The sequence below is a fragment of the Carassius carassius genome, chromosome 9, assembly GCF_963082965.1.
Source record: "Carassius carassius chromosome 9, fCarCar2.1, whole genome shotgun sequence".
Lineage (NCBI taxonomy): Eukaryota > Metazoa > Chordata > Actinopteri > Cypriniformes > Cyprinidae > Carassius > Carassius carassius.
In genome coordinates this window covers 1,703,006-1,725,000 of record NC_081763.1, presented here as the reverse complement: position 1 = coordinate 1,725,000, position 21,995 = coordinate 1,703,006, and the positions used below count along the sequence as shown (strand labels likewise).

Below are 21,995 nucleotides of genomic sequence, written 5' to 3'. Positions count from 1 at the left end.
GGGGGTAACTCCTCTTTCTCAGATAAGAAGAAGATTTTATACCGGCACCAACATAGAAGATGGAACGAGGTTCCTTAAGGTACAGTTCCCAAAAGAAGTGGCCTCCTTGCCCTACAGTACTCGAATTGAAATGGAAGATGGTCCACAATACTATAGAGTGATACATAGCAAGCAGGTGAGAACCTGCAGGTTGTGTATGAGCCCTGATCATGTGATGAAGGACTGTCCAGACTTTAAATGTTTTAAATGCTCGGAAACAGGCCACTTCGCGAGGGACTGTAAGGTGGTGATGTGTCCAGACTGCAATTGTGTACTGGACAAATGCGAGTGCTGGTATGGAGACCAGCAAAATGGAGAAGAGAGGGGGAGTGGGCAGATGCATGAGACAGACAATGAAGAGGAGCAAAGGGAAGACACCGGAGAAATGCAAAGAGAGGACAATGTAAGCAAGGACAATGAAAATTAGATTGAAAAGACTGAGTTAACACAGGACATTGTGGAAATGGAGGTACAGATGGAGTTAAATGAGGTTGGAAAAGCAGAAACGGAAGAGCCAGAAGAGACTGAATGGATCGGTGAGACGGACAGAAATAACAAAGACAGTGAAAACATGGGCGGAGACAGCACTGCAAGTACATCCAATAAAAGAAGAAGAAAAGTTAAGGTAATACCCAATTTAGAAAAAGCTAAAAATAAAATGTGTAAACAAAGTAATGAGGTGAAACAAGACTGTGGAAGAAGTGCAAAAGAGGGGGAGGAAGTAGGATAACGAAATTATGATGCTAAAGTTTGTCTTTTTATCTTTTTTAATTGTGTTGAAAATTGTTACTTTTAATGCAAGAGGGTTAATCAATGGTGTGAAATTTGAAAAAGTCAAGGAACTGTGCAGGGATGAAGATGTGATTTTATTGCAAGAAACAAACTGGAAAGAGAGTGTAATGGAGGATTTTAAAAAAAGATGGGAAGGGGAATTATTTTTTAATAATGCTGAGGGAAAAATAGGAGGAGGAGTTGCGATGTTAATAAGAAAAGATAGAGGTATCAGATCATAGCAAATGTATAATGACACAAAAGGAAAATGCATGGCTGTAGAAATTAAGATGGATGAAGATGATTTTATTTGAGTAAACGTACATGCTCCAAATGAAGAAATAGAAAAGAAAAAATATTTTAATGTAATAGCTGAATTAATGGAAAAATGGAAGAGGGTAATAATTGCGGGGGATTTTAACACTGTTTTTAGTAAAATGGATATGGCTAACGGAATGGTTTTTAAATCGGATGGGGGAAGAAAGGAGTTAATTTCATTGATGGAGGAGAAGAACATGATTGATGTGTGGAGAGAAAGAAATGAGAAAAAGAGGGAATTTACAAGAAGACAGCTGGTAGGGAATTTTATGTGTCAAACTAGAATAGACTACTTTTTAAGTACTAGGAATTTGGAATGTTTTATTGATGGAGTGTTTTATAAAGAAACGACTTTAAGTGATCACAAAATGGTGCAAATGAGAATGATTTTAAAAAGGAAATGAGGGGACCAGGGGTATGGATTTTAAACACTGAAGTTTTAAAGGAAGAGAGTTTTAAAAAAGAGATAGAAAATAAATTAGATGAGGGGAAAAAAGACTTGATGTACATAGAAGATAAAAGGCAATGGTGGGAAAACATGAAATATGACATAAAGAAATATGTAATGAATTACTGTAAATTGTTACAAAAGGTAAAAAGAACAAAGGAACAAGAAATAAGAAAGACGTTAAGAGAGGAGTTAAATAAAAATGAAGTAAACGTGCAAAGAGTAATTGAAGTGGAGGAAAAGTTGAGGAAAATCGAAGAAGGAAAATATAAAGGGGCAACGTTAAGAAGTAAAGCTAAATATACAGTAGAAGGGGAAAAATGTAGTAGATTCTTTTTTAACCTTGAGAAAAGCAGGGCGAAGGCGGGAATAATTAAAGAACTTAGGAATAAGGAAGGACAAGTTGTTTTAAGCACGGAGGGAATTTTAAAGGAAATAAGCACATATTATGAAGAACTTTTTAGATCAGAGGAAGGGGATGAGGAAAAAAGGAACATTTTGTTACAACAGATAACACGAAAAGTCGGTGAGGGAGATAAAAAGGAATGTGATAAGGGAATAACAACTGCGGAAATTATACAAGCAATAAATCAGCTAAGTGTGAAGAAAAGCCCAGGAATAGATGGTATTGGAAGTGAGTTTTATAAGGTTTTTAAAGAAAAAGGAAGCCCGATTTTAAAAGAAGTCTATGAAGAGGTTTTTAAAAAAGAAAGAGTACACCCAAGAATGGGCTTAGGCTTAATGAAAATAATCTACAAGAGAAAAGGAGACAAAGCGGAACTGAGGAATTTTAGGCCCATTACAATGTTAAACACAGATTTTAAAATTTTAGCCAGGGTTTTAGCGAACAGATTAAAAAATATAATGCCAAACATAATAGAGACTAACCAGGCATATGGAGTAAAGGGGAGGGACATAGCAGATATCACGAGTAGCATAAGAGATATAATGGGGTACATAAAAGAAAAAGGAAAGGAGGCATATATAATAAGCATGGATTTCGAGAAGGCTTTTGACAGAGTGGAGCATGGGTTTTTATTGGCGGTTTTAAAACAATTTGGTTTTGGAGAGAATTTTATAAAATGGATCTCAGTTTTATACAGCGATATTTTAACAAAAGTTAAATGTAATGGTTTTTTAACGGAACCTTTTAAAGTTTTAAGGTCTATAAGACAAGGGTGTCCACTGTCAGCGAAGTTATATTCTTTGGTGGCTGAACCATTAGGGCTTTTAATAAACAGAGAGAAAAAAATAAAGGGAATAAAACTAGAAGAAAAAGAGGAACTGACTAAAATATTCCAGTATGCTGATGATACCACAATTATTGTTGAAAATATAGAAAGTGTTAAAGAAGTAATGGAAAAAATGAAATGCTATTGTGAGGGATCAGGTGCAAAAATAAATGAAGAAAAAACAGTATATATGAAGTTCGGAAGGTCAGAGGTTTTAACGGGGGTTGTTAAATTCCTAGAGGTACAAGAAATGAGGATTTTAGGAGCGGGGTTAGCAAAGAATGAGAAGGAAACTGTTGATAATATGTGGGATGAGACATTGGGAGGGATGGATAGGAGACTGATTTTTTGGAGAAACAGGTTTTTAAGTTTGAAAGGAAAAATTTTAATTGTAAACATGTTAATGTTATCAAAAATGTGGTACAAATTACATGTGATGCCATTGCCAAACTGGGTTTTTAAGAGAATAAAAAAGAGTATTTTAGAATTTTTATGGGAAAAAAAGCCTCCAAGGATAGCGTACAATACGCTGATAGGAAAACCAGAAGAGGGAGGGATGGGTTTAGTCGATGTGGAACAGAAGATGAAAAGCATGAGGGTAAAAGTGGTTAAGAAATATTTGGATGATAAGAAGAGAGATGAATGGAAGAAATTGATGGGTTTTTATTTAAATAAATGTGGGAATTTTAACCTTGGGGAAAACATTTTATGGATGAAGTTGAAAAGTTGGATGATGGAGGGGATACCACAGTTTTATAAAGAGGTTTTAAATGCTTGGAGGCTTTTTTTAACAGAGGTGGATTTTAATCCGGAGGGGAGGGAAGCGATTTTAAATCAGCCTCTGTTTTTAAATGACAAAATAAAGATACACGAGCGAGATATCTATTTTAAGAAGTGGCTAAAAGTGGGGATCGTAAAAGTGAGAGATGTTTTATGGGAGGTGAAAGAGGGATTTTTACCACTCCAAGTGATTAAAGATGCAATGGAGGAGGAGAAGGAGGATTTTAATGTCATGGTTTTAAAAAAAACAGTATGAAGATGTCAAGAAAGCAATCCCAAGGCAATGGCTAGATGAGATTAAAAAGAAGGGAGAACGAGAAAATAAAATGATGGTGTTTTTAAAATTTAAAGAAAAGAGGGTGGATTTTAATTTGTGTACTGTGAAAATGTTCTATGAGTTTTTTATAAATAGAGTTTTTAAAAAACCTGTTGCCAACCAGATTTGGTTAAGGCATTTTAATGAAATCGAAGAAAAAGGCATTTGGAAGAATAGAACATGGAAATGGTTGGATGTAGATTTAGAATGTTTAGACTATTTTATCAGACAAAATGTGATCTATACAGAAATGAGATTGTGTATAATGCAGAAGGCAACAAATGCTCAATGTAAAGTCTGTAAAAAAGAAGATGAAGGTATTTTACATTTGTTTTTATTATGTGGAAAACTTAACCCATTTTTTAATGAACTGAAAGAAATTGTCAAAGAATTAAGAGAAAATGAAGAGGTTACTGACTGGAAAAGGTTTTTTATGCTGGGAATGACAGAGAACAAAGAAAATAAGAAACTTGTGAATTTGTTTTTAATCTTGGCAAAAAAAGCAATATTGAAAAGGAGAAATGTAGCCAGAAACAGAGATTGTATTTTAAACTTATGGGTGCTTTTTAAACAAATGGTTGAAAGTTATGTAGAAATGTTATACAATTATTTTAAATTGGAAAACCAGATGGCGGATTTTTATAAAATTTTCACAAATGATGTTATATGTATCTTTAAACAAAAGCATTTTTACATGCCAGGAGAAGATGATTAAGATGACATATTGTTATGTAATGTGAATTTTATTCCTTCAGCAACAAACTTCAATGACGATGTTAGTTTGATTATGAGATGAATGAAATTGTATGACTAAGAAAATGTGTTTGTTTTGTAATAACTGAAATCTCCAATAAAAAAAAAAAAAAAAAAGCTATGCCTGATCTCGTCTGATCTCGGAAGTTAAGCAGGTTTGGGCCTGGTTAGTACTTGGATGGGAGACCGCCTGGGAATACCAGGTGCTGTAAGCTTTTGGGTTTCCTTCCCTACTTATATAAAGCACTGGCGATTATAGTGGCTGATCTTTAAATAGCCCTCTCTTTGCAGCCTCCTTCGCTTATGGCCATACCATCCTGGCTATGCCAGATCTCAACTGATCTCCAAATGTAAGCAGGTTTGGGCCAGGTTAGTACTTTTGGATTTTTTCAGTAAATATCTAATAGGCCTGGTTAGTACTTTTGGAAAAATTCACTAATTGTCTAATAATCTTGTAAAAAAACAAAAAAGAGTCAATGCCCGATCTCAGAATGTAAGCAGGTTTGGGCCAGGTTAGTACTTTTGGATTTTTTCAGTAATTATCTAATAGGCCTGGTTAGTACTTTTGGGAATACCAGGTGCTGTAAGCTTTTGGGTTTCCTTCCCTACTTATATAATAATGCACTGGCGATTATAGTGGCTGATCTTTAAATAGCCCTCTCTTTGCAGCCTCCTTCGCTTACGGCCATACCAACCTGGCTATGCCCGATCTCGTCTGATCTCGGAAGCTAAGCAGGTTTGGGCCTAGTTAGTACTTGGATGGGAGACCGCCTGGGAATACCAGCTGCTGTTAGCTTTCGGGTTTCCTTCCCTACTTATATAAAGCACTGGCGATTATAGTGGCTGATCTTTAAATAGCCCTCTCTTTGCAGCCTCCTTTGCTTACGGCCATACCAACCTGGCTATGCCAGATCTCGTCTGATCTCGGAAGCTAAGCAGGTTTGGGCCTGGTTAGTACTTGGATGGGAGACCGCCTGGGAATACCAGGTGCTGTAAGCTTTTGGGTTTCCTTCCCTACTTATATAAAGCACTGGCGATTATAGTGGCTGATCTTTAAATAGCCCTCTCTTTGCAGCCTCCTTCGCTTATGGCCATACCATCCTGTCAATGCCCGATCTCAACTGATCTCCAAATCTGAGCAGGTTTGGGCCAGGTTAGTACTTTTGGATTTTTTCAGTAATTATCTAATAGGCCTGGTTAGTACTTTAGGAAATTTTCACTAATTATCCAATAATCTTGCAAAAAAAAAAAAAAAAGAGTCAATGCCCGATCTCAGAATGTAAGCAGGTTTGGGCCAGGTTAGTACTTTTGGATTTTTTCAGTAATTATCTAATAGGCCTGGTTAGTACTTTTGGGAATACCAGGTGCTGTAAGCTTTTGGGTTTCCTTCCCTACTTATATAATGCACTGGCGATTATAGTGGCTGATCTTTAAATAGCCCTCTCTTTGCAGCCTCCTTCGCTTATGGCCATACCATCCTGGCTATGCCCGATCTCAACTGATCTCCAAATCTAAGCAGGTTTGGGCCAGGTTAGTACTTTTGGATTTTTTCAGTAATTATCTAATAGGCCTGGTTAGTACTTTTGGAAATTTTCACTAATTGTCCGATAATCTTGCAAAAAAAAAAAAAAAAGAGTCGATGCCCGATCTCAGAATGTAAGCAGGTTTGGGCCAGGTTAGTACTTTTTGATTTTTTCAATAATTATCTAATAGGCCTGGTTAGTACTTTAGGAAATTTTCACTAATTGTCCAATAATCTTGCAAAAAAAAAAAAAAAAAAAGAGTCAATGCCCGATCTCAGAATGTAAGCAGGTTTGGGCCAGGTTAGTACTTTTGGATTTTTTCAGTAATTATCTAATAGGCCTGGTTAGTACTTTTGGAAATTTTCACTTATTGTCCAATAATCTTGCAAAAAAAAGAAAAAAGAGTCAATGCCCGATCTCAGAATGTAAGCAGGTTTGGGCCAGGTTAGTACTTTTGGATTTTTTCAGTAAATATCTAATAGGCCTGGTTAGTACTTTTGGAAAAATTCACTAATTGTCCAATAATCTTGTAAAAAAACAAAAAAGAGTCAATGCCCGATCTCAGAATGTAAGCAGGTTTGGGCCAGGTTAGTACTTTTGGATTTTTTCAGTAATTATATAATAGGCCTGGTTAGTACTTTTGGGAATACCAGGTGCTGTAAGCTTTTGGGTTTCCTTCCCTACTTATATAATGCACTGGCGATTATAGTGGCTGATCTTTAAATAGCCCTCTCTTTGCAGCCTCCTTCGCTTACGGCCATTCCAACCTGGCTGTGCCCGATCTCGTCTGATCTCGGAAGCTAAGCAGGTTTGGGCCTGGTTAGTACTTGGATGGGAGACCGCCTGGGAATACCAGGTGCTGTAAGCTTTTGGGTTTCCTTCCCTACTTATATAAAGCACTGGCGATTATAGTGGCTGATCTTTAAATAGCCCTCTCTTTGCAGCCTCCTTCGCTTATGGCCATACCATCCTGGCTATGCCCGATCTCAACTGATCTCCAAATCTAAGTAGGTTTGGGCCAGGTTAGTACTTTTGGATTTTTTCAGTAGTTATCTAATAGGCCTGGTTAGTACTTTTGGAAATGTTCACTAATTGTCCAATAATCTTGCAAAAAAAAAAAAAAAAAAAGAGTCAATGCCCGATCTCAGAATGTAAGCAGGTTTGGGCCAGGTTAGTAATTTTGGAATTTTTCAATAATTATCTAATAGGCCTGGTTAGTACTTTAGGAAATTTTCACTAATTGTCCAATAATCTTGCAAAAAAAAAAAAAAGAGTCAATGCCCGATCTCAGAATGTAAGCAGGTTTGGGCCAGGTTAGTACTTTTGGATTTTTTCAGTAATTATCTAATAGGCCTGGTTAGTACTTTAGGAAATTTTCACTAATTGTCCAATAATCTTGCATATAAAAAAAAAGAGTCAATGCCCGATCTCAGAATGTAAGCAGGTTTGGGCCAGGTTAGTACTTTTGGATTATTTCAGTAATTATCTAATAGGCCTGGTTAGTACTTTTGGGAATACCAGGTGCTGTAAGCTTTTGGGTTTCCTTCCCTACTTATATAATGCACTGGCGATTATAGTGGCTGATCTTTAAATAGCCCTCTCTTTGCAGCCTCCTTCGCTTACGGCCATTCCAACCTGGCTATGCCCGATCTCGTCTGATCTCGGAAGCTAAGCAGGTTTGGGCCTGGTTAGTACTTGGATGGGAGACCGCCTGGGAATACCAGGTGATGTAAGCTTTTGGGTTTCCTTCCCTACTTATATAAAGCACTGGCGATTATGGTGGCTGATCTTTAAATAGCCCTCTCTTTGCAGCCTCTTTCGCTTATGGCCATACCATCCTGGCTATGCCCGATCCAAACTGATCTCCAAATCTAAGCAGGTTTGAGCCAGGTTAGTACTTTTGGATTTTTTCAGTAATTATCTAATAGGCCTGGTTAGTACTTTTGGAAATGTTCACTAATTGTCCAATAATCTTGCAAAAAAAAAAAAAAAGAGTCAATGCCCGATCTCAGAATGTAAGCAGGTTTGGGTCAGGTTAGTAATTTTGGAATTTTTCAATAATTATCTAATAGGCCTGGTTAGTACTTTAGGAAATTTTCACGAATTGTCCAATAATCTTGCAAAAAAAAAAAAAAGAGTCAATGCCCGATCTCAGAATGTAAGCAGGTTTGGGCCAGGTTAGTACTTTTGGATTTTTTCAGTAATTATCTAATAGGCCTGGTTAGTACTTTTAGAAATTTTCACTTATTGTCCAATAATCTTGCAAAAAAAAAAAAAAAAAAGAGTCAATGCCCGATCTCAGAATGTAAGCAGGTTTGGGCCAGGTTAGTACTTTTGGATTTTTTCAGTAATTATCTAATAGGCCTGGTTAGTACTTTTGGAAATTTTCACTAATTGTCCAATAATCTTGCAAAAAAAAAAAAAGAGTCAATGCCCGACCTCAGAATGTTAGCAGGTTTGGGCCAGGTTAGTTCTTTTGGATTTTTTCAGTAAATATCTAATAGGCCTGGTTAGTACTTTTGGAAAAATTCACTAATTGTCTAATAATCTTGTAAAAACAACAAGAAAGAGTCAATGCCCGATCTCAGAATGTAAGCAGGTTTGGGCCAGGTTAGTACTTTTGGATTTTTTCAGTAATTATCTAATAGGCCTGGTTAGTACTTTTGGGAATACCAGGTGCTGTAAGCTTTTGGGTTTCCTTCCCTACTTATATAATGCACTGGCGATTATAGTGGCTGATCTTTAAATAGCCCTCTCTTTGCAGCCTCCTTCGCTTACGGCCATACCAACCTGGCTATGCCTGATCTCGTCTGATCTCGGAAGTTAAGCAGGTTTGGGCCTGGTTAGTACTTGGATGGGAGACCGCCTGGGAATACCAGGTGCTGTAAGCTTTTGGGTTTCATTCCCTACTTATATAAAGCACTGGCGATTATAGTGGCTGATCTTTAAATAGCCCTCTCTTTGCAGCCTCCTTCGCTTATGGCCATACCATCCTGGCTATGCCAGATCTCGTCTGATCTCGGAAGCTAAGCAGGTTTGGGCCTGGTTAGTACTTGGATGGGAGACCGCCTGGGAATACCAGGTGCTGTAAGCTTTTGGGTTTCCTTCCCTACTTATATAAAGCACTGGCGATTATAGTGGCTGATCTTTAAATAGCCCTCTCTTTGCAGCCTCCTTCGCTTATGGCCATACCATCCTGTCTATGCCCGATCTCAACTGATCTCCAAATCTGAGCAGGTTTGGGCCAGGTTAGTACTTTTGGATTTTTTCAGTAATTATCTAATAGGCCTGGTTAGTACTTTAGGAAATTTTCACTAATTATCCAATAATCTTGCAAAAAAAAAAAAAAAAGAGTCAATGCCCGATCTCAGAATGTAAGCAGGTTTGGGCCAGGTTAGTACTTTTGGAAAAATTCACTAATTGTCTAATAATCTTGTAAAAAAACAAAAAAGAGTCAATGCCCGATCTCAGAATGTAAGCAGGTTTGGGCCAGGTTAGTACTTTTGGATTTTTTCAGTAATTATCTAATAGGCCTGGTTAGTACTTTTGGGAATACCAGGTGCTGTAAGCTTTTGGGTTTCCTTCCCTACTTATATAATGCACTGGCGATTATAGTGGCTGATCTTTAAATAGCCCTCTCTTTGCAGCCTCCTTCGCTTATGGCCATACCATCCTGGCTATGCCCGATCTCAACTGATCTCCAAATCTAAGCAGGTTTGGGCCAGGTTAGTACTTTTGGATTTTTTCAGTAATTATCTAATAGGCCTGGTTAGTACTTTTGGAAATTTTCACTAATTGTCCGATAATCTTGCAAAAAAAAAAAAAAAAGAGTCGATGCCCGATCTCAGAATGTAAGCAGGTTTGGGCCAGGTTAGTACTTTTTGATTTTTTCAATAATTATCTAATAGGCCTGGTTAGTACTTTAGGAAATTTTCACTAATTGTCCAATAATCTTGCAAAAAAAAAAAAAAAAAAGAGTCAATGCCCGATCTCAGAATGTAAGCAGGTTTGGGCCAGGTTAGTACTTTTGGATTTTTTCAGTAATTATCTAATAGGCCTGGTTAGTACTTTTGGAAATTTTCACTTATTGTCCAATAATCTTGCAAAAAAAAGAAAAAAGAGTCAATGCCCGATCTCAGAATGTAAGCAGGTTTGGGCCAGGTTAGTACTTTTGGATTTTTTCAGTAAATATCTAATAGGCCTGGTTAGTACTTTTGGAAAAATTCACTAATTGTCCAATAATCTTGTAAAAAAACAAAAAAGAGTCAATGCCCGATCTCAGAATGTAAGCAGGTTTGGGCCAGGTTAGTACTTTTGGATTTTTTCAGTAATTATATAATAGGCCTGGTTAGTACTTTTGGGAATACCAGGTGCTGTAAGCTTTTGGGTTTCCTTCCCTACTTATATAATGCACTGGCGATTATAGTGGCTGATCTTTAAATAGCCCTCTCTTTGCAGCCTCCTTCGCTTACGGCCATTCCAACCTGGCTGTGCCCGATCTCGTCTGATCTCGGAAGCTAAGCAGGTTTGGGCCTGGTTAGTACTTGGATGGGAGACCGCCTGGGAATACCAGGTGCTGTAAGCTTTTGGGTTTCCTTCCCTACTTATATAAAGCACTGGCGATTATAGTGGCTGATCTTTAAATAGCCCTCTCTTTGCAGCCTCCTTCGCTTATGGCCATACCATCCTGGCTATGCCTGATCTCAACTGATCTCCAAATCTAAGTAGGTTTGGGCCAGGTTAGTACTTTTGGATTTTTTCAGTAGTTATCTAATAGGCCTGGTTAGTACTTTTGGAAATGTTCACTAATTGTCCAATAATCTTGCAAAAAAAAAAAAAAAAAAAGAGTCAATGCCCGATCTCAGAATGTAAGCAGGTTTGGGCCAGGTTAGTAATTTTGGAATTTTTCAATAATTATCTAATAGGCCTGGTTAGTACTTTAGGAAATTTTCACTAATTGTCCAATAATCTTGCAAAAAAAAAAAAAAGAGTCAATGCCCGATCTCAGAATGTAAGCAGGTTTGGGCCAGGTTAGTACTTTTGGATTTTTTCAGTAATTATCTAATAGGCCTGGTTAGTACTTTAGGAAATTTTCACTAATTGTCCAATAATCTTGCATATAAAAAAAAAGAGTCAATGCCCGATCTCAGAATGTAAGCAGGTTTGGGCCAGGTTAGTACTTTTGGATTATTTCAGTAATTATCTAATAGGCCTGGTTAGTACTTTTGGGAATACCAGGTGCTGTAAGCTTTTGGGTTTCCTTCCCTACTTATATAATGCACTGGCGATTATAGTGGCTGATCTTTAAATAGCCCTCTCTTTGCAGCCTCCTTCGCTTATGGCCATACCATCCTGGCTATGCCCGATCTCAACTGATCTCCAAATCTAAGCAGGTTTGGGCCAGGTTAGTACTTTTGGATTTTTTCAGTAATTATCTAATAGGCCTGGTTAGTACTTTTGGAAATTTTCACTAATTGTCCAATAATCTTGCAAAAAAAAAAAAAAAAAGAGTCAATGCCCGATCTCAGAATGTAAGCAGGTTTGGGCCAGGTTAGTACTTTTGGATTTTTTCAGTAATTATCTAATAGGCCTGGTTAGTACTTTTGGGAATACCAGGTGCTGTAAGCTTTTGGGTTTCCTTCCCTACTTATATAATGCACTGGCGATTATAGTGGCTGATCTTTAAATAGCCCTCTCTTTGCAGCCTCCTTCGCTTACGGCCATACGAACCTGAGGGCGCTAGAGAGCTACAGGAAGTGTTGGCTGCAGTTGGGAGAGGAAGGCTCTCCTCCATTTTGTGTTTTTCTATTTGTGGTTGTTTTGTTTGTTTTGTGAATCTGTGATTGTTTCTTTGACATTTTTTCTTTTTTGAAAGCCACCTAACAGCAGCATATCGCTGTCTGGAGGGTGGTTGATCTTTTTTTTCTCAAAAATGGACGGATTGTATGGTAACGACTCGGAACTGGCTGGAGAGACTCGAATGGCAAATGACAATGGACTGGCAGGAGGAACACGCACGGCAAGCGACACTGGACTGGCTGGAGGAACACGCATGGCAATCGACACTGGACTGGCTGGAGGAACAAGCATGGCAAACAACACAGGACTGGCTGGAGGAACACGCATGGTAAACGACACTAGAATGGCTGGAGGAACAAGTATGGCAAACAACAATGGACTGGCTGGAGGAACACGCACGGCAAATGACACTGGACTGGAGAAGCGACAAAGAGCTGGAAATGTAAAAGATCAAGAAGCAAGGAAAAGATTTGGTGAAAGAAAATATTTAAAGGAGGCAACAGTGATCGTGAGTACAGAGAATGTGATTGGTGTGAGAGGAGAGGATATAATTAAAGCAATCTCAGAAAAAATTGGAAGTGGAAAGGTGTTGGCTGTAAGACCCAGACAAGGCAAAGAATATGAACTGACATTGGAACAGGAAGAAATGTGTGACATTTTAATCAATGGATTGACAATAAAGGGAGTGGACTGTGAAGTAAAAAAACTGCAAAATAAAGATTACGTTGTTTCCTTCATGCACCTGCCTGTCTACCTGGAGGATAAGGAAATTGTAAACAAATTGGAAGGATGGGGGGTTTCCCCCATATCTAAAATCAAAAGAAGGTGCTATCCGGACACTGACATCGAAGACGGCACAAGGTTTGTAAAGGTGAGGTTCCCCAAAGAAGTGGCATCACTCCCTTACAGCACTAAGATTGAAACAGCTGAAGGCCCGCAGTACTTTAGGGTGATGCACAGCCACCAGGTGAAGACTTGTAGGCTGTGCATGAGCCCAGAACATCTACTGAAAGAGTGCCCAGAATTCAAGTGCCATAAATGTTTGGAAAGGGGACATTTTGCACGAGACTGCAATGCTGTCAGGTGTCCGGATTGCCAAGAAATTTTAAATAAATGTGAATGCTGGATGGAGGGGGTGGTAGGTGGAAGGAAAGAACAGGTGGACAGACAGGTGCATGAAGAAAACAATGATGAAGGACATTGTGATGAAAGACATGAAGAAGACAAATTACAACCAAAGGAAACAGAGGAAGGAACAAACAACAGACAGGAAGGAGAAGGAGAAAAAGAAAAAGAAAATTACAATGAACAAATAAGAGAAGAGGACACACAAATTACACCGATGGACATATCTTCAATTCATGGACAAAAAGGAAAAGAACAAGACAAAGAAACTGATAACAAAGGAGAAATAAGTATGGAGGAGGATGAGAAGGAAAAGGCGGAGAGGGGAAAAATACGAAGAAGATCGCTAAAGGTAAAGCCAAATATAGAAAGTTCAAGAAAAAAAGTGAAATGTTTAAATAGGTTTGAGGTGTTAAAGGAATTGGAGGAGAAAGACTGAGAATGATGGGTTTTAGATATTTATTATTTTTCTTTTTAATGGTTTTAAGTGTTGTGACTTTTAATGCAAGAGGACTTTTGAACTTAAAGAAATTTGAAAATATAAAAGAAAAATGTAAAAGAGAAGACATTATTGTACTACAGGAAACAAACTGGAGAGAAAATGTAATGAATGAATATAAAAAGAGATGGGGAGGAGGGATTTTGTACAATAATGGAGATGGGAGGTTTGGGAGAGGTGTGGCTTTTTTAATGAAGGATGATGTTTTTAAAGCAAGTCAAATTTTATACAAAGATACGATGGGTAAATGTATGGTTGTAGAGACAAAACATGAAGGAAGGGAATTGATTTTAGTAAATGTACATGCACCAACGGAGGAGAAGGAAAAGAAAGAGTTTTTTTATGTTTTAAGTAGTTTTGTAAAGAAGTATAAAGAAATAATAATGATGGGGGATTTTAATACGGTTTTTAGTAAACAAGACATGGCAGATGGAATGGTTTTTAAAACTGACAAAGGGAGAAAAGAATTAAAAGCTTTAATGGCAGAAAATAATATGATAGATGTGTGGAGAGAAAGAAATGAAAAGAAAAAAGAGTTTTCAAGAAGGCAAATAGTGGGGCAGTTTGTGTGTGAAACAAGAATTGATTTTATTTTATGTACAAGAAATGTGGAGAATTTTATAGAAAATATTAAGTATGAAGAAACAAGTTTTAGCGATCACAAGTTCTTATTTTTTAAATTGGATTGGAATAAAGTGCAAAGAGGGCCAGGAATATGGGTTTTAAATACAAAAATGTTAGAAAATGAAGACTATGTATTAAAGGTTAAAGAAATTATAGAAAAAGAAAAGGGAAATGAAATGTATGAAGAAGATAAGAGAATTTGGTGGGAGAATGTAAAGTTTTTAATAAAAAAATTCTCAATTAAGTATTGTAGCATAATACGCAAATGCAAAAGATACAACGAAAAAAAAAATAAAGGAATGTTTGGAAGCAGAATTGAATAAAGAAAATAAAGATATACAAAAGATAAAGGAAATGGATGAAAAACTGAAGGAAATAGAGGAAAAAGAATATGAGGGGGCGAGGTTAAGGAGCAAAGCTAAATATACTGTGGAGGGAGAAAAGTGCACAAAGTTTTTTTTTGATTTGGAAAAAAAGAGAGGGAAAGCTGAAACAATAAAACAGGTAAGAGGGAAAAATGGGGAAGTTGTAGAGGGGAATGAAAAGATTTTAGAAGAAATAAAGAATTTTTATGAAGATCTTTTTAGTGCCAGGGGTGTAGAAGAAAACGAAAAAATTGAATTGTTGAATCGAATAAAAGTAAAAGTGAGTAAGGAAGATAAAAAAGAATGCGATCAAAAAATTGGTGAAGAAGAGATTGAAAGAGCAATACAGCAGCTGAATAAACAGAAAAGTCCAGGAATAGATGGTTTGGGAAGTGAATTTTATATATGTTTTAAAGAGATTTTAACCAAGATTTTAAAGGAAGTTTTTAGTGAGATTTTTGAAAAAGAAGAAGTTAATGAAAGAATGGGGATGGGGATAACAAAACTGATATATAAAAGGAAAGGAGAAAAGGTAGATTTAAAAAACTATAGGCCGATCACAATGCTTAACACAGATTTTAAGATTTTATCAAAGGTTTTAGCAAACAGGTTAAAGGAAGTAATGCCAAGTATAATCGAAACAAACCAAGCATACGGAGTAAAAGGAAGGGATATAGCGGATATAACAATGAGTATAAGAGACACAATATGGTATATGAAAGAACTAAATGAAGATGGTTACATAATTAGTCTAGATTTTGAAAAAGCATTTGATCGGGTTGAACACGAGTATTTATTTGATGTTTTAAAGAAATTTGGTTTTGGGGGAGATTTTATCAAATATATTGAGATTTTATATAAGGGCGCTTTAACGAGAATAAAGTGTAATGGGTTTTTAACAGAATGTTTTAAAATCACAAGATCGATAAGACAGGGTTGTCCGCTTTCGGCATTATTATATTCACTTGTATCGGAACCGTTAGGATTGGCCATAAAACAAAAAGAAGGAATAATTGGAATTGAAATTGAGGAAAATAATGCTGAGGGAAAGGTTTTTCAATATGCTGATGACACAACGATAATAGTAAAAGGAAAGGAGAGCATCAAAGAAGTTATGAATGTTGTAGAGGAATATTGTAAAGGATCTGGGAGTAAAGTAAATGAAGAAAAGACGGTATATATGAGATTTGGTAAAGCAATGGTTTTAAAGGATAGTTTTAATTTTAAGGAAGTGGAAGAAATTAGGATTTTAGGAATTTTAATGGGTAAAAATGAGATGAAAGTAAGAGATGAAATGTGGGTGGAACTAGTAACAGGAATAGAGAGAAGGTTAAATTTTTGGAAATTAAGAACTTTAAACTTAAAAGGGAAGGTTTTAGTATTGAATGTTTTAATGGTGTCTAAGCTATGGAATGTTTTATATGTGTCGCATATGCCAATGTGGACAGAAAAGAGGTTGAAGAAATGTTTTCTTGACTTTTTATGGGAGGGGAAGCCAGCAAGAATAGCTTTTAATACGATTTTAGGGGCGGTAGAGAAGGGGGGTTTAGGTTTAATAGATGTGGAACAGAGGAAAAATAGTTTGAGAGTGAAAGTAGTGAAGAAATACCTACAAGATGAGGACAAACCAGAGTGGAAAAAGACAATGAAATATTTTTTAAACAAATGTGGGGATCTTAACATGGGGGATGGAATTTTATGGATGAAAACGAAGAATTGGATGACAGAAAATTTACCAGAGTTTTATAGAGAAATTTTAAGTGCTTGGGGAAAATTTTTAGATAAAGTTGAGTTTGATCCACATGGGAGAGAACACATTTTAAATCAACCTCTGTTCTTAAACCAAAACATTTTAAAACAAGACAAAGGGATTTTTTTAAAGAAATGGATGGAAGTGGGGATAACAAGAGTGAGAGATGTATTGTATGAATTTAAAGAAGGTTTTTTACCGACACAATTTATTATAGATGCAATGGAGGAGGCAAAAGAGGATTACAGTGAACAAGACATAAAAAATAAATATGAAATCATTAAAAGCGCAATACCCAAAGAGTGGATTAAAAGAATAGAATGTATGGAAGAAGAGCCAAAAGAGAAATGTATTTACGTGAAATTAGGGGAAAAACTGTATGATTTTAAGGAATGTACTCTGAAAATGATTTATTGTTCTTTTAGAGATGGTGTTTTTAAAGAGCCTATTGCAAATGGATACTGGATGCAGAAATTCAAAGATTTAAAAAAAGAGTATATATGGAGAAACATGACAGGGAAGTGTGTGGAAACTAAATTGGGATGTTTGGAGTATTTTATAAGGCATAAAGTGGTTTTTACTGAGATTATTTTAAATAAAATAGGAAGGGAAGAAAATGCTCTGTGTAAAGTGTGCCAGGAAAAGGAAGAGGGGATTTTACATATGTTTTTATATTGTAGAGAACTGGAGGAGTTTTTAAGAAAATGTAAATGTTTAATTAAAGATGTGACTGAAGACTGGGATGAAAATGTAATGGAATGGAACAGAGTGGTGATGTTGGTTGGGAAAAAAAGTGTCAAAACAAAAATTTTATTAATCTGTGTGTAATGCTAATGAAAAGTGCAATATGGGAGAGAAGAACTGTGGCTAAAAAGGAAATCATTGTGTTGGATGTTTGGACTGTGTTTAAAAGGAAAACCGAATTATATATTGAAAGGCTGTATGTGTATTTTAAAGGTGTAAATATGTTGGATTATTTTTATGATGTTTTTACCCCAAAAGTTTATTGTGTTTTAAATGATTCAATGTGGAAGCTGCCAGGAAGTGAAGGACATTTTTAAATTATCTATGTAAAGGAAAGATGTGTAATGTAGAGATGTGTATAGAAGAAATGCTGTATTTTCTATTGCTTGTGTTTAATCTATTGTACTTTATTTGAAATTTCTTTAATAAAAAAAAAAAAAAAAAAAAAAAAAAAGGCTATGCCTGATCTCGTCTGATCTCGGAAGCTAAGCAGGTTTGGGCCTGGTTAGTACTTGGATGGGAGACCGCCTGGGAATACCAGGTGCTGTAAGCTTTTGGGTTTCCTTCCCTACTTATATAAAGCACTGGCGATTATAGTGGCTGATCTTTAAATAGCCCTCTCTTTGCAGCCTCCTTCGCTTAAGGCCATACCATCCTGGCTATGCCAGATCTCAACTGATCTCCAAATGTAAGCAGGTTTGGGCCAGGTTAGTACTTTTGGATTTTTTCAGTAAATATCTAATAGGCCTGGTTAGTACTTTTGGAAAAATTCACTAATTGTCTAATAATCTTGTAAAAAAACAAAAAAGAGTCAATGCCCGATCTCAGAATGTAAGCAGGTTTGGGCCAGGTTAGTACTTTTGGATTTTTTCAGTAATTATCTAATAGGCCTGGTTAGTACTTTTGGGAATACCAGGTGCTGTAAGCTTTTGGGTTTCCTTCCCTACTTATATAATAATGCACTGGCGATTATAGTGGCTGATCTTTAAATAGCCCTCTCTTTGCAGCCTCCTTCGTTTACGGCCATACCAACCTGGCTATGCCCGATCTCGTCTGATCTCGGAAGCTAAGCAGGTTTGGGCCTGGTTAGTACTTGGATGGGAGACCGCCTGGGAATACCAGGTGCTGTAAGCTTTTGGGTTTCCTTCCCTACTTATATAAAGCACTGGCGATTATAGTGGCTGATCTTTAAATAGCCCTCTCTTTGCAGCCTCCTTCGCTTATGGCCATACCATCCTGTCTATGCCCGATCTCAACTGATCTCCAAATCTGAGCAGGTTTGGGCCAGGTTAGTACTTTTGGATTTTTTCAGTAATTATCTAATAGGCCTGGTTAGTACTTTAGGAAATTTTCACTAATTATCCAATAATCTTGCAAAAAAAAAAAAAAAAAAAGAGTCAATGCCCGATCTCAGAATGTAAGCAGGTTTGGGCCAGGTTAGTACTTTTGGATTTTTTCAGTAATTATCTAATAGGCCTGGTTAGTACTTTTGGGAATACCAGGTGCTGTAAGCTTTTGGGTTTCCTTCCCTACTTATATAATGCAATGGCGATTATAGTGGCTGATCTTTAAATAGCCCTCTCTTTGCAGCCTCCTTCGCTTATGGCCATACCATGCTGGCTATGCCCAATCTCAACTGATCTCCAAATCTAAGCAGGTTTGGACCAGGTTAGTACTTTTGGATTTTTTCAGTAATTATCTAATAGGCCTGGTTAGTACTTTTGGAAATTTTCACTAATTGTCCAATAATCTTGCAAAAAAAAAAAAAAAAAGAGTCGATGCCCGATCTCAGAATGTAAGCAGGTTTGGGCCAGGTTAGTACTTTTTGATTTTTTCAATAATTATCTAATAGGCCTGGTTAGTACTTTTGGAAATTTTCACTTATTGTCCAATAATCTTGCAAAAAAAAGAAAAAAGAGTCAATGCCCGATCTCAGAATGTAAGCAGGTTTGGGCCAGGTTAGTACTTTTGGATTTTTTCAGTAATTATCTAATAGGCCTGGTTAGTACTTTTGGAAATTTTCACTAATTGTTAAATAATCTTGCAAAAAAAAAAAAAAGAGTCAATGCCCGACCTCAGAATGTTAGCAGGTTTGGGCCAGGTTAGTACTTTTGGATTTTTTCAGTAAATATCTAATAGGCCTGGTTAGTACTTTTGGAAAAATTCACTAATTGTCCAATAATCTTGTAAAAAAACAAAAAAGAGTCAATGCCCGATATCAGAATGTAAGCAGGTTTGGGCCAGGTTAGTACTTTTGGATTTTTTCAGTAATTATCTAATAGGCCTGGTTAGTACTTTAGGAAATTTTCACTAATTGTCCAATAATCTTGCAAATAAAAAAAAAAAAAAAAGAGTCAATGCCCGATCTCAGAATGTAAGCAGGTTTGGGCCAGGTTAGTACTTTTGGATTATTTCAGTAATTATCTAATAGGCCTGGTTAGTACTTTTGGGAATACCAGGTGCTGTAAGCTTTTGGGTTTCCTTCCCTACTTATATAATGCACTGGCGATTATAGTGGCTGATCTTTAAATAGCCCTCTCTTTGCAGCCTCCTTCGCTTACGGCCATTCCAAACTGGCTATGCCTGATCTCGGAAGCTAAGCAGGTTTGGGCCTGGTTAGTACTTGGATGGGAGACCGCCTGGGAATACCAGGTGCTGTAAGCTTTTGGGTTTCCTTCCCTACTTATATAAAGCACTGGCGATTATAGTGGCTGATCTTTAAATAGCCCTCTCTTTGCAGCCTCCTTCGCTTATGGCCATACCATCCTGGCTATGCCCGATCTCAACTGATCTCCAAATCTAAGCAGGTTTGGGCCAGGTTAGTACTTTTGGATTTTTTCAGTAATTATCTAATAGGCCTGGTTAGTACTTTTGGAAATGTTCACTAATTGTCCAATAATCTTGCAAAAAAAAAAAAAAAGAGTCAATGCCCGATCTCAGAATGTAAGCAGGTTTGGGTCAGGTTAGTAATTTTGGAATTTTTCAATAATTATCTAATAGGCCTGGTTAGTACTTTAGGAAATTTTCACGAATTGTCCAATAATCTTGCAAAAAAAAAAAAAAAAGAGTCAATGCCCGATCTCAGAATGTAAGCAGGTTTGGGCCAGGTTAGTACTTTTGGATTTTTTCAGTAATTATCTAATAGGCCTGGTTAGTACTTTTGGAAATTTTCACTAATTGTCAAATAATCTTGCAAAAAAAAAAAAAAGTGTCAATGCCCGACCTCAGAATGTTAGCAGGTTTGGGCCAGGTTAGTACTTTTGGATTTTTTCAGTAAATATCTAATAGGCCTGGTTAGTACTTTTGGAAAAATTCACTAATTGTCCAATAATCTTGTAAAAAAACAAAAAAGAGTCAATGCCCGATCTCAGAATGTAAGCAGGTTTGGGCCAGGTTAGTACTTTTGGATTATTTCAGTAATTATCTAATAGGCCTGGTTAGTACTTTTGGGAATACCAGGTGCTGTAAGCTTTTGGGTTTCCTTCCCTACTTATATAATGCACTGGCGATTATAGTGGCTGATCTTTAAATAGCCCTCTCTTTGCAGCCTCCTTCGCTTACGGCCATTCCAACCTGGCTATGCCCGATCTCGTCTGATCTCGGAAGCTAAGCAGGTTTGGGCCTGGTTAGTACTTGGATGGGAGACCGCCTGGGAATACCAGGTGCTGTAAGCTTTTGGGTTTCCTTCCCTACTTATATAAAGCACTGGCGATTATAGTGGCTGATCTTTAAATAGCCCTCTCTTTGCAGCCTCCTTCGCTTATGGCCATTCCATCCTGGCTATGCCCGATCTCAACTGATCTCCAAATCTAAGCAGGTTTGGGCCAGGTTAGTACTTTTGGATTTTTTCAGTAATTATCTAATAGGCCTGGTTAGTACTTTTGGAAATGTTCACTAATTGTCCAATAATCTTGCAAAAAAAAAAAAAAAGAGTCAATGCCTGATCTCAGAATGTAAGCAGGTTTGGGCCAGGTTAGTACTTTTGGATTTTTTCAGTAATTATCTAATAGGCCTGGTTAGTACTTTTAGAAATTTTCACTTATTGTCCAATAATCTTGCAAAAAAAAAAAAAAAGAGTCAATGCCCGATCTCAGAATGTAAGCAGGTTTGGGCCAGGTTAGTACTTTTGGATTTTTTCAGTAATTATCTAATAGGCCTGGTTAGTATTTTTGGAAAAATTCACTAATTGTCTAATAATCTTGTAAAAAAACAAAAAAGAGTCAATGCCCGATCTCAGAATGTAAGCAGGTTTGGGCCAGGTTAGTACTTTTGGATTTTTTCAGTAAATATCTAATAGGCCTGGTTAGTACTTTAGGAAATTTTCACTAATTGTCCAATAATCTTGCAAAAAAAAAAAAAAAGAGTCAATGCCCGATCTCAGAATGTAAGCAGGTTTGGGCCAGGTTAGTACTTTTGGATTTTTTCAGTAATTATCTAATAGGCCTGGTTAGTACTTTTAGAAATTTTCACTTATTGTCAAATAATCTTGCAAAAAAAAAAAAAAGAGTCAATGCCCGATCTCAGAATGTAAGCAGGTTTGGGCCAGGTTAGTAATTTTGGAATTTTTCAATAATTATCTAATAGGCCTGGTTAGTACTTTAGGAAATTTTCACGAGTTGTCCAATAATCTTGCAAAAAAAAAAAAAAAGAGTCAATGCCCGATCTCAGAATGTAAGCAGGTTTGGGCCAGGTTAGTACTTTTGGATTTTTTCGTAATTATCTAATAGGCCTGGTTAGTACTTTTGGAAATTTTCACTAATTGTCAAATAATCTTGCAAAAAAAAAAAAAAGTGTCAATGCCCGACCTCAGAATGTTAGCAGGTTTGGGCCAGGTTAGTACTTTTGGATTTTTTCAGTAAATATCTAATAGGCCTGGTTAGTACTTTAGGAAATTTTCACTAATTGTCCA

At 36.7% G+C, this 21,995-nt stretch overlaps 9 non-coding genes and 1 pseudogene across 9 annotated transcripts; all 10 read left to right on the top strand.

Annotated features, from left to right (window-relative positions):
• Positions 1-5,334: 5,334 nt before the first annotated feature.
• LOC132150632 (5S ribosomal RNA) lies at positions 5,335-5,453 on the top strand. The gene has a single exon (XR_009435859.1). It is a non-coding gene; the product is annotated as a 5S ribosomal RNA (ribosomal RNA).
• Positions 5,454-5,537: 84 nt separating this feature from the next.
• LOC132149938 (5S ribosomal RNA) lies at positions 5,538-5,656 on the top strand. The gene has a single exon (XR_009435193.1). It is a non-coding gene; the product is annotated as a 5S ribosomal RNA (ribosomal RNA).
• A 1,273-nt stretch (positions 5,657-6,929) lies between these two features.
• LOC132151026 (5S ribosomal RNA) lies at positions 6,930-7,048 on the top strand. Its single transcript, XR_009436192.1, has one exon. It is a non-coding gene; the product is annotated as a 5S ribosomal RNA (ribosomal RNA).
• A 749-nt stretch (positions 7,049-7,797) lies between these two features.
• On the top strand, positions 7,798-7,916 carry LOC132150270 (5S ribosomal RNA). Its single transcript, XR_009435507.1, has one exon. It is a non-coding gene; the product is annotated as a 5S ribosomal RNA (ribosomal RNA).
• Positions 7,917-8,952: 1,036 nt separating this feature from the next.
• LOC132150915 (5S ribosomal RNA) lies at positions 8,953-9,071 on the top strand. Its single transcript, XR_009436089.1, has one exon. It is a non-coding gene; the product is annotated as a 5S ribosomal RNA (ribosomal RNA).
• Positions 9,072-9,155: 84 nt separating this feature from the next.
• Positions 9,156-9,274, top strand: LOC132150433 (5S ribosomal RNA). The gene has a single exon (XR_009435666.1). It is a non-coding gene; the product is annotated as a 5S ribosomal RNA (ribosomal RNA).
• Positions 9,275-10,646: 1,372 nt separating this feature from the next.
• Positions 10,647-10,765, top strand: LOC132151025 (5S ribosomal RNA). Its single transcript, XR_009436191.1, has one exon. It is a non-coding gene; the product is annotated as a 5S ribosomal RNA (ribosomal RNA).
• A 7,336-nt stretch (positions 10,766-18,101) lies between these two features.
• Positions 18,102-18,220, top strand: LOC132150925 (5S ribosomal RNA). Its single transcript, XR_009436099.1, has one exon. It is a non-coding gene; the product is annotated as a 5S ribosomal RNA (ribosomal RNA).
• A 1,421-nt stretch (positions 18,221-19,641) lies between these two features.
• On the top strand, positions 19,642-19,750 carry LOC132150715 (5S ribosomal RNA; annotated as a pseudogene).
• An 891-nt stretch (positions 19,751-20,641) lies between these two features.
• Positions 20,642-20,760, top strand: LOC132151075 (5S ribosomal RNA). Its single transcript, XR_009436238.1, has one exon. It is a non-coding gene; the product is annotated as a 5S ribosomal RNA (ribosomal RNA).
• The last annotated feature ends 1,235 nt before the right edge of the window (positions 20,761-21,995 follow it).